The sequence below is a fragment of the Mizuhopecten yessoensis genome, unplaced genomic scaffold (genome assembly GCF_002113885.1).
Source record: "Mizuhopecten yessoensis strain PY_sf001 unplaced genomic scaffold, ASM211388v2 scaffold716199, whole genome shotgun sequence".
Taxonomy (NCBI): domain Eukaryota; kingdom Metazoa; phylum Mollusca; class Bivalvia; order Pectinida; family Pectinidae; genus Mizuhopecten; species Mizuhopecten yessoensis.
In genome coordinates, this window is record NW_018479997.1 from 203,745 (window position 1) to 213,701 (window position 9,957).

A 9,957-nucleotide genomic window follows, 5' to 3' on the forward strand; every position below is an offset into this window, starting at 1 on the left:
AACTCTGTGTGTCAGGCACTGGCCAGGTATAGCTCCGGACACTCATCAAATTGTTATTTACCTGTTCTGTTACCTTGGAGCCAAACCCATTCTTGACAGCCTAACGGTCGCTGTAATACTATGTAACACGCATTGTGAAATTGTATAAACTTGATTATTGTGATGAGAAATTACAGATATATACACAGTGTACATTATCGCATACAAGCCTTCCGTATTTTTGTCATTCCGTAATTTTGATCTACAAATGATACCAAATCGCACAGTTGTGAAGATAGAAGATAGAAGATAGAAGATTGGAACAGTTGTGCGCACCATGTGTGGACGATGTGCGAACGGTGTGAACGATGTATGCACGGTGTGCGCACGCTATTTTTGGTGCGTTGTGCGGTCCCACAACTGTACTATGTTCAAATACAGGGACAACTGCTTAACTGCTAGTCACAGGTGCTCCATGGTGTGACCTTGTTGTGTTCACAACAAAAGAACTGTTTGTTGAGAGAATTTATCCTGATATTCCATTTATGACCAAAATATTACTTCAGCTGTCATTTTTCTACAAGTATCATGCTTTACCATACCTCAAAAGGTAAGGTATACCATATAGCTTTACCTAAATCACACCAACTGAGCAAACCCAATAATAATTTACACACATACTTTGATATTGACACAATTTCACATTAGAACTTGAAGCCTTTAAATATATTGGTTTGCGATTCCTAGTCTCTAAAAATTGTATTAATTGATAATAGTTATACATGTATACAGTGAAACCTGTCTAACCTGACATTCACTGGGGCATAACATACTGGTAAGATTGCAGAAAAATAGTCTGTCAATAGTCTAAATACACAGGTCACATACTATTATTTTCATAACACATGGGCTTACAGCATTATGTGTAAAGTGTCTGAATAATCAGGGGTCGGACGAGACAGGCTTCACTGTATTTTGTTCCAGTTAAAACTGGTATTCAATATTTAATGAAAACCAATACAATTGAAAAAGTGTTGTAGGACTATATACATATGGAGATTACATGCCAAATGAGTTTGATGTATAGTGCATAGTTCAGTTTTTGGTTTTATAGATAAAATGATATTTTGGTATCTTTCCATTTTCAAAATTTATCTCAGCTTTATACTAAAGCATATCTATACCTTGAACATCAGTTTGTACAAGATCATGTTCTTGCTGTGGTGCTGCTACATGGCCAGTACTGTTAACTGGGACTGAAGTGGGCTGGGGATACTCCATATCATTGCTCAGTTAAGTGCTGTGTCTTAACAATAAAGAAATGAAGATTTATTTTATTATGGGTTTTCAAGACTTAACAATTTAGGTGTAACCATAATTATTTACAATATGATCTCAATGTATTCCTCTTTTGATATATCACAACATTAAGACATGGAGAATGGGTTGAAAAAACCACCAAAGACTCATTGGTTAGAAACTAGAAAGGGATACATCTTTCAATAAAATCAATCACTTACAGTATAACTACATGCCCTGGATTAATTTATATAAAAAATCTTACTTTAGAATGTCTATTTCAATTTGTATGTATGCATACTTGACATTTTGTGAATAACAATTTGTTTATCAAAATGTGTAAACACCAAGGTATAAAGAAGTTAAATGATTATAGCTTATCTGATTCACTGCAACATATTTCCTTTCAGGACAATACTTTCTACTTGGAAAATCTATAGCACTGAAAAACTGATCATAATTACAAATGTACAAATGTACTGATACATAAAATACTATTATGGTCAAAATTGAAATGTTCATTAAAAGAGCAGATTCCTTAGCAGTTTTCTTGGTCAAAGTAACACACCCAACAGAATACCTGAGTCTCCAATGAAGGCGGCACTTTTTATTTCTCCTCCATTAGCTGGCAAAGGATCGGGGTATTCTTTTGATGGTCCCAACGTTAACTCACTCATAAAATGCTGAAACAAACCAGAAGTATATATATGACTTGTAAAATCAGAATGAAAAGGGAGGTGCTTTATAAACATAACAAAATTAGATATATCATGAACAGTATCATGACAAATTAATAGTTTCTTCTTTGGATTGCTACATATTTTTCATGGATTCATGTCACTTGCAACCATTATATCAGTAACATACCATAATATTTTAGATAACGACCCTACCGTCTGTGTATTTTTCTTTATCAAGAGTACTGTCAGTACAGTACTGTACTGACTGAGGAATATTGTGCATAAATGTATATGTAACACCAACCTTCTGTGATTTTTCTAAAAACAACCTCGAGATCACATGATTGATTGCTCCCTGTACATGTCGTGTACTCTCGTTAAAGTCTAACGGTAAACAGTAAACAAGTATCTTCTACTTTCATTTTGTTGACATAGGGGCATGTAATACAGCTGTAATGTAAACAACTAATGGGTCAACAAAATGTTGGTTTTATTAAGATGAAAGATAATAATTGATATGTGTTTGCTGCTTGCACACCCTCAACTCTTTATATGCGTATGAATTAAACCAGCAGAACACAATACATCAAAATAAGAAATGATGATTCCGCTGTGCATGCCCCTGTGTTGGACCGACAGCTCTTAGGTTTACACAGTGTCATAACAAGTTTTGCTCGAGACATATTAAAAACATATGAATGAAATTGAGGATCATGTGAGTATTGCCTGTTTGGTCAACCATATACTCTGCTTTACTACATTATATTTTCTAATATCGGGATATAGACATACCTTTGAACAAACGAACTTGTGTCTATCTATATTTGTTGCGTTAAGCTGCGAATGGGGTCGTCCACAAGCCTTCATCCATCTCAGGCATGTTTCTAGGTTGGTTTTAGGGTTTTGGAAAGGGAATAAATGTCACACCGTTCTCCAATCTTTCTGCATATCGGCTGTCGCTGTTGCAGGTTCCCCAGGAGCACTTCTTCACCATTATTTCACTGCCGTTCGTATTTACCCTCGTGCCAATGTCCGACAAAGTTGTCGGAGGTAATGGCCGACAATCGAGCTCGCGCTCTGATTGGCTGAATTTGTATAGCAACCGCGTTGCTAACAACGATGTGGAAGGGTGAATTTTGTATGAGCAGTGTGTGTGGCCCCCCTGGGGGCAGAGGGGTGAGGTCGAATAGGGGAAATAGAGGTAAACCTTTAAAATCGTTTTTCTACCATAGGGATCAAGGGATTTCATCCCCATTTAACCTGGAGCATATTTGGGCAAAGGCGACTAAGTTTTGTATAAATGGTGGGTTGGGAACACTTGGAGGCTTAGAGTTGCGAGGTCCAATAGGGAAATTGGAGGTTTACATCCTTAAATTCTTTCTTCTTCTCTACCATTGGAGGGATTTTATGTAATAAGAATAATTTCCCATGGTTGCTTTATTATCCAGGTGAGCGATACTGGGCCTTTTGTTTACACAGGTTTAAATGCAATCAAGAAATAAATTCACGCCTGGATTCTTCGCAAATTCGAACTTTTCTCACTGCACATTCTACTTCCAAAACCTGATTACGGTGTTGTCTGTATATATCCATGCGCGAAATGTTTTCTTAGATAAAAACCCCAAAACAATGTAAAATCTAACTTTCAGCTCATTTTTCTATTGATATCTTAAATCACACTATAGACATTCATTATACAATGTAGCATACGTATTGTATTGATCATGAATGATTGTTGAATAACATTCAAGTGTTTGTTAAATTTTCAAAAAGTACTACTTTGTTTGCCAATCAGCACGCGACAACACGCTGTTCCAGCTATTGAACACATTTGTTTCGCCTGTCCATAGGACGCGGATTTTAAAATTTAAATATAATTTGTAAGTTAAAAAACATATAAGCCTGAGAAAATGTTCATAATATAAGTATTGTACTGTTTTTGTATGGCATGTACACAGGGGCATGGGTCGCTTTACTTGTAATATAAAAATAGTGGTCTCCTATACTAATATATCGCTTTACTTGTAATATAAAAAATTAGGGGTCTCCTATACTAATATATACAAAGGGATATAAAGACAGACTGAAATCCGTTACCCCCTTTTCTCTTTCAGCTCGTGTCAATCACAAATCTTTGTCCATATTGGATATACCTCGGTTGCGTATTGAAGACAATTGATTTATTTACAAAATGAAACCATAACTACGACTGTCTGACACATAGTTATTCACTGACACCGCTTTAAATTTGCAATTGCTTCATTAGTTTGCGACCGAACCAAATTCTATACTCACGAGAATGACCAAGTTTCACGGATAAACTCGAGAAATATACCCCAAGGAATGGTTTAAATCCTAATGTAGTATCCTCACTCCAATATATGTGCTGCCAGCTTTTCTGAAATACGACGTCCATCAGTTTCTACACATGACAAGCGGTATATCGGGATTTTTCCCCCTCGCACACCTGCATAACACAGTAGCAGTCGACAACTAGGCGCCATTTTTTCGAATTATTTTACGCTCCGCACAGAATGATGTCCCGCCCTATCATTGGCGGAAAACAAATGAGGTAACTTTTTCTAATCACATTAAAATCATCTTTTACTTTACTTATACATCCCTTGTATACGTAGTATTGATATATAGGATCTGACTTTGATTATAATATTGAATTTCTATATTGTGTTCACACATTGTACATTAGGAACACCTCTACATTAACACTAAACCCCAAACACGTGTAAAATGCGGGAGATTCAAATAAACGAAGATGAAATAAAATGCAGTGAATTGGTAAGTTTTATTTTAAATGCTGCTTACAGAATTTGAAAAAAATGGGCGTGAATGGCGATCCAGTATTAAAACTAAAAAGCAAATATTACGTTTTACCAATATTAATGATGTATAGTTAGGAACTTTGTAGTGAAATCACATTTATAATGCAGGGGTATGGAATGCTTTATTTTCCCTCCCCCCACACACACACACATTAGTTTATATGTCAGGCTCCTGGGGATGATGTGAAGATATAGCATGGGGTTTCTCATAATCACAAGGTCTTGCAGTCATAGTATTGTTTATTTAAAGATTAATATATGTTTTGTTTCTAATTAGGAAATAGTATTAATCTTATGGTTAACATGTGTTACTTGAAAGCTTATGAATTTCGATCAAGTAACAACACGCTGCAGTTTTAAAGTTAGAATCAGTACAAAGTCAAAGTTGAACCCTCCTAGACAACATCCTGCATCTACCTTCTCTCAATCACATTCATGTATGCTAAGTGTTAAAGGGTTGGGCCAGTGAATTCAAACATTAGGCTGTACAGTATGAATATAAACAATTAACAATACAATTCATAATTTATTCTGAATCTTTCAAGTATATATTCAGGAAAAGGAATAATGTATTGTATGCAGTAAGTAATTACTGGATCATTCTAGATGGTCATAATAACCAATATCAATAGCAAGAGGCCCAAGGAGCCTGAACTGGTCGCCTGAGGAAATAGGTATTGAACAATCATTTGCATGTTTTCAGAGTTCCTTTGGCTCCATGACATTTAAACTTTGCCACAATAATCCTCTTACATATATATCATCCCAAGCAACTTCCAAATATATGTTTGTATGATTTTGGTTTTCCTAAGTGCTTGTGACCTTGACCTTTGACATCCTGACCTGAAGACCTTGACACAGTGATCTCTGCACCATATCATGAAATAGGAAATAGTTTCAGCTAATTACAATTAATTAACTTCAGCTAGCACCACCTACAACATTTGGTAATATCTGCTAGAATATTAAAGCGATGTAAAAATATATCCGTAATTCCATTCCTTAACAAAATGTGCATTCATTAATTGTTGTATCACTTAATCGCTGACCTCCAAAACCTCTTCACACTGCTGACAAAACCACTGATCGTTTACACAGGTGGCATGGTACCACATGTCGCACTCATCACATGCCACACATTCTACAATACAGTCTTTCCCACACATTCCACATGGATTTTTCAGCTTTGTCTTTTTCCCTTTCCCTTTCCCTCTTGATGTTGAACGAGATCTTTTACTGGTTGTGGCTCTCTTCTCACTCGTAGACTTCCTTACATCTGCTTGGGATGATGTACTTGGTAGCTCTCCACTAGTGCTTGGTGATGTATCTGTGGTAGTTTCCTCAAAGTTTTTTATCACAGTTTCTACCTGATTCATGACATCACACTTCAATTTTTTAGTGATATGTACACCATACAATTTCCCTATTTCATTTCAAATCAATGTTATTGTATTCAAAAAACACAATTGGATTAGGCACAGGCATTGCCTATAAAAGCCCTTTCCAGAGAAAATACACACATTTCATGCATTCATATATACATATATATATATATAGAGAGAGAGAGAGAGTATTATAGAGAAGATGTAGTATATGTTCGAATTAATAGGAGAATACTGGAACCATTTAATACATGTTCACAGAAAATAATAATTAGAATATCATAGATTTTAACATTTCAATTAATATAGTCTATTTACTTCAATCATTAATAGCCTAGTGTTTGGTTGGAGGCACTTCAAAGACACTGTCACTATACACAGTGCCATCCTTCCCAATTACACTAGAGGTATTGTTATAAAATAGCAAATACAAACACATTGTAATATAATTTTTAGTATAGTTTAAGTTAAAATCTTCAAGATTTTTCAATAAACTCCAACACACATGAGAGAATAAATGTATTTGATTCACTGCTAAGGTTCATATCACCCTTAGTGAAAGTAACAGTATTTAAGATGATGTTGTCAATTTCGTTATAATTAGATAACGCATTGAATAAAACCTGTCTTTCATCTATATATTTGGGGCAATTGAGGAAGAAGTGATTTGCATCTTCAATAATATAACCACAGTCAAATTAAGGGTTATCTGTAAGATGATCATTATATAAATCTGATTTTAATTAGCTGACTTTATTCCGTAGTTGACATAATGTTATATTCAACTTTCTGGAGCCACCGTATTTAAAAATATGCGTACAGTTAGATGGTTGCAAAACGTGTGGGCTTTCCTTTAGTAATTCCAGTTTTAACTGGCTCAATGAAGTGAGTTTTGGAAAAATACAGTCTGGCCTATTCCATAGAGACATCATTCTAGGAAAAAAGCTATTTTTATACAAGTTGGTTCTGCACAAGGGAACAATAAAGTTTCTATGATGTCTAAGGTGAGGATTAATATCATTATTAAAATATGGTAAAATACAAACATAAAGATGGTCAAGACAGTCATGCTGCAGTATCTTGAAAAATAATATACATTGGTAATTATCACGTCTTATTTTTAGTTTATCTACACCAACTTCCTTAAATATTAAGTTATGACTTGTACCTCTTCTCAAACCTGATATAATTCTGAGACATTCTAATTGGACTGGTTCCAATAAGTCACTTTCACCCTGGGTGCAATTATTCCACACAGCACAAGTATATTCTAGTGTTGGTTTTATAAAAGATTTATAAATTATTTCAAGAGATTTTCTATCTAGCTTGTGTTTGAGCATTCGCATTATTTGTAGTTTTGTACAGCTTTTTTCATATATATAATTAACTTGATCAGACCATGATCCACGACTATTAAAAAGCAAACCAAGATGTTTATGATTTTTGACATTTATAACGACACTATTTGAGAATACCAAATCTGGATGAGATGTCTAAGAATTATTTTTATTAGACAATAGTAATGATTCAGTTTTACTTTGATTAAATGATATTCCCCATTTATCAGCCCAGAGAGACGTTCTCCTTAAATCCTAATTAAGAATATCTGCAGCATGTCTGCCATCACCATCTATCAAAACGTAAAGAGAAGTGTCATCAGCAAAGAGTTGACATGGGAGTGGAGTTCATCTTCTAGGTCATTAATGAACATTAAAAATAAATAAGGCCCGATAACCGAGCCTTGGGGTACACCAGCTTTTAATGTTTGTAAAGGACCTGTTACAGGAACAAAATAATTTTGCCCACAAAGAAAGTTTACCATTACTGGGTTATATTTGTAGCTCCCTAAGACACGACCCATGCGATATTTTTTTTAAATTAAAAAGGTCCCCAGGGCCTGTGCTATGAACTATTTAGTGCCGCCTTTCAAAGGTGTAAGACAGGGTTCACTTTTTTGTCCAAAAAACTATCAAAACAATGTTTTACGCTACCAAATAATATTATATAATTTAAAATAGGATCTGCTGCAAATTATGAACTCAAATATGTAACAAAACATTGCATAATAAAAAAGTTATAAAATCTTAAACTCTAAAAATGTTGGTATTTTCATACACTTTTTTGCTACATCAATTGTTTTTCGGAAGTAAAACACCAATTTCCGGTTCTTGTACAACAAAAATCTTTTCATATTATTTGGTGCATTATGTTGAGATACGATAGTGAAAATTTCAGAAAATTTGAGAACCGGTAAATTTGTCATATAAATGTCAAATTGTAGCAACGTCTATTTCCAAATAAAATCCAACAACCTTATTACCTATAGTCATGTTTGATAATTTAACAATACGTCGCCCCAATTTATCATCGCAACTGATCAAATTGTCATCAATAAGGTTTGCTGCTCATGATGAGCCCAACTATAAAGCTAGATGTTGCAAAATAAAAAAGTTATGCAGTCTCACACACATAAAAGTTTAGTATGTTATGTACATTTTTAGTTGTTTCGCATCTTGACGGAAGTGATAGACATATTTCCGGTTTTTGTACACAAACATACTTTGGATATTATTTGGCACATTATGGTGACTGACGATAGCAGAAATTTCGAAAAAATCGGTAGCCGGTAAATGTGTCATCTTAAGGATAATATGTTGTACGACCAATGTCAAAATAAATCTTCAATAACTACAGGTCATCAGCTGAAGCTGGCACCTAGCTATATCACAGAACATCAGACAGATGAGGGTGATTATGAGATATGGGTGTACCAACATGCTGATGACCTTCTGTGAGGCCAATTACATTCTCGCCACAGGTCGCAGGCAAAATACAATGTCTGGATTGAGTTTGACCTACACGCATCAGAGGATCCTGGCAAGGCATACTATTGTGTGTGTCCTGCAGGAAAGACTCATGTCGCATCAATACTGTATTATCTAGGATACTATGCACATTTGACAGATACTAAAACGCTCCAGCCTAAAGCTCGCAACTTCAGAGACTGCATATTGTGAATGCATTCAAAATAGAAACATTATTCAATTATAGCCTTTGGCTGAGGTCGATACCTGGATTTATCGACCCGAGAAAAGATATAATGACCGAGGACGCAGTCCGAGGTCAATATATCTTTTCTCAGGTTGATAAATCCAGGTATTGACCGAAGTTAAAGGCTACAATTGTTTTATTATTTTACAAAACAGTTATGCAAGAAATCTGAAAAAATAAATAAAAAAAGCTTCGGAAGTGGGACGGTGCATTGTTTGGAGACACGTCATAATTCTATTTTTATAAACACCCAGTCCTTCAACAAAAATCACGCGCTCCAAGTCAATATCGGTTTTTATCGGTGGACACGTGATGCACTTCTGGCAAATCACTTGTCGGGAATAATATGAAAAAATAATAAGACCTAAGATTGAACTGAGAAAGCAGAAATTCAGAAAAATGTTTTGAATGACTAATTTTGACTATGTGTTGTCAAATTAAAAAAATAACAACAGTAAATACAACAATCCATGAATTGGAAACTATATATCTCTCCTAAAAAGAAACAATTTTATGGGCTAGCATAGCTTCAACATATTATACTGGTACACCAAATGTTCTGACAAATTGCCTAACTTTTGCTGTATCCCCCCTTTAACCACCTAGTTTAGTTAATCAGTCATACTCTACTATAAACCATATCATCCACCTTGATAGTATATTGGAATGATTTTGGGTTAATTATGAAATAATTGCATTGATCTGTAGTAACTGAAGATTTATTAT